This window comes from Eupeodes corollae, chromosome X (genome assembly GCF_945859685.1).
Source record: "Eupeodes corollae chromosome X, idEupCoro1.1, whole genome shotgun sequence".
NCBI lineage: Eukaryota > Metazoa > Arthropoda > Insecta > Diptera > Syrphidae > Eupeodes > Eupeodes corollae.
Window position 1 is genome coordinate 7106646 of NC_079150.1, and position 2500 is coordinate 7109145.

General features: G+C 33.7%; 3 non-coding genes across 3 annotated transcripts in view; all 3 read left to right on the top strand.

The window, feature by feature from the left end:
- Window positions 1-1264, top strand: part of LOC129953438 (small subunit ribosomal RNA) — a 1987-nt gene extending 723 nt beyond the window's left edge. The window contains exon 1 of the ribosomal RNA XR_008782526.1: window positions 1-1264. This exon is cut by the window's left edge and continues 723 nt beyond it. This is a non-coding gene — a ribosomal RNA (small subunit ribosomal RNA).
- A 501-nt stretch (window positions 1265-1765) lies between these two features.
- Window positions 1766-1944, top strand: LOC129953435 (5.8S ribosomal RNA). Its single transcript, XR_008782524.1, has one exon. It is a non-coding gene; the product is annotated as a 5.8S ribosomal RNA (ribosomal RNA).
- A 286-nt stretch (window positions 1945-2230) lies between these two features.
- The window catches only part of LOC129953441 (large subunit ribosomal RNA), a 4028-nt gene continuing 3758 nt past the window's right edge, over window positions 2231-2500 (top strand). The window contains exon 1 of the ribosomal RNA XR_008782529.1: window positions 2231-2500. This exon is cut by the window's right edge and continues 3758 nt beyond it. This is a non-coding gene — a ribosomal RNA (large subunit ribosomal RNA).

The following is a 2500-nucleotide window of genomic DNA, read 5'->3' on the forward strand; positions in this document are numbered from 1 at the left end:
GGAGTTCTAATATATGATGGTCTTGATCATTATATATACCTCCTATTTAAACCTGCTTCAGTGCTCTTTACCGAGTGCTGTTGTGGGCCGGTACAATTACTTTGAACAAATTAGAGTGCTTAAAGCAGGCTCCAAATGCCTGAATATTTTGTGCATGGAATAATGAAATAAGACTTCTGATCTATCTTCATTGGTTTTTAGATCAAGAGGTAATGATTAATAGAAGCAGTTTGGGGGCATTAGTATTACGACGCGAGAGGTGAAATTCTTGGACCGTCGTAAGACTAACTTAAGCGAAAGCATTTGCCAAAGATGTTTTCATTAATCAAGAACGAAAGTTAGAGGTTCGAAGGCGATCAGATACCGCCCTAGTTCTAACCATAAACGATGCCAGCTAGCAATTGGGTGTAGCTACTACTATGGCTCTCTCAGTCGCTTCCCGGGAAACCAAAGCTTTTGGGCTCCGGGGGAAGTATGGTTGCAAAGCTGAAACTTAAAGGAATTGACGGAAGGGCACCACCAGGAGTGGAGCCTGCGGCTTAATTTGACTCAACACGGGAAAACTTACCAGGTCCGAACATAAGCGTGTAAGACAGATTGATAGCTCTTTCTCGAATCTATGGGTGGTGGTGCATGGCCGTTCTTAGTTCGTGGAGTGATTTGTCTGGTTAATTCCGATAACGAACGAGACTCAAATATATTAAATAGATGCTTTCAGGATTATGGTGTTGAAGCTTTCATAGCCTTTATTCACGATTGTAGTAAAATATAATTGTGTTTGAATGTGTTTATGTTAGTGGAGCCGTACCTGTTTGTTTGTCCCATTATAAGGACACTAGCTTCTTAAATGGACAAATTGCGTCTAGCAATAATGAGATTGAGCAATAACAGGTCTGGAATGCCCTTAGATGTCCTGGGCTGCACGCGCGCTACAATGAAAGTATCAACGTGTATTTCCTAGACCGAGAGGTCCGGGTAAACCGCTGAACCACTTTCATGCTTGGGATTGTGAACTGAAACTGTTCACATGAACTTGGAATTCCCAGTAAGTGTGAGTCATTAACTCGTATTGATTACGTCCCTGCCCTTTGTACACACCGCCCGTCGCTACTACCGATTGAATTATTTAGTGAGGTCTCCGGACGTGATCACTGTGACGCTAACGTGTTACGGTTGTTTCGCAGAAGTTGACCAAACTTGATGGTTTAGAGGAAGTAAAAGTCGTAACAAGGTTTCCGTAGGTGAACCTGCGGAAGGATCATTAACGTGATTTTTCCAAATTATAAACTTTATTTTTTTCGAAAGAAAAAAATATTGAAAAAATATAAAACAAAAAAAATATAAATACAAAATGTATTATAAAAATACATTATATTAAAAGAATTTAAAAAAAAAAATAATAAAATATATTTATAAGAAAAAAAAAAAAAAAGAATAATAAAAGATACAAATATAAAAAGATTTTTTTTTCTTTTAAAAAATTTGAACAGAAAAAATTTATTTTTTTCTAAAACAAAAATTATAAAATAACAATGTAGAAGAATTATACAATAGAAAAAAATTATTTTTTTTTTCTAAAATATATTACGTCCCATAAATATGAAATACAAAATGTTTTACATGTTGTACTTATTTTCTAAGTAAACGATTCTTTATTGAATTGGACATTCGCAACATAAACATTTAATATAAAAAAGAAATATTTTAATAATATTATCATATTTCTTTAATAAAAATGACTTGATAAAATAAAACAAAAAAATTCTACTCTAAGCGGTGGATCACTCGGCTCATGGGTCGATGAAGAACGCAGCAAACTGTGCGTCATCGTGTGAACTGCAGGACACATGAACATCGACATTTTGAACGCATATCGCAGTCCATGCTGTTATGTACTTTAATTAATTTTGAAGTGCTGCTTGGACTACATATGGTTGAGGGTTGTGAGACTATGCTAAATAAGTTGCTTAATTTATTAAGCATATGTTATATTATTGGAGTTTGTAAAAACTTCATAATATTAATTTATAAAGTATACCTAAAAAATATTATTTGAATCCTAAAGTATTCTTATATTATCTATTTTTTAGAGGATTATAGTATATAAAAATATACAATGAGAAAAATTAAACAATCCTCTATTATTTGATAATATGGTCGAAAGCAGGTTCAAAACTAAAAAAATATTTTTTATAGAGTATATACAATAAAAATAATTGCAAGTGTTAAACAACCTCAACTCATATGAGATAACTCCCTGAATTTAAGCATATTAATGAGGGAAGGAAAAGAAACTAACAAGGATTTTCTTAGTAGCGGCGAGCGAAAAGAAATCAGTTCAGCACTAAGCCATTTTGTTTTTATGACAAATATGGGATGCAGTGTATGGAACATCTATAATCTAGTATGAGAAATTAACGATTTAAGTCCTTCTTAAATGAGGCCATTTACCCATAGAGGGTGCCAGGCCCGTATAACGTTAATGATTACTAGAAGGTGT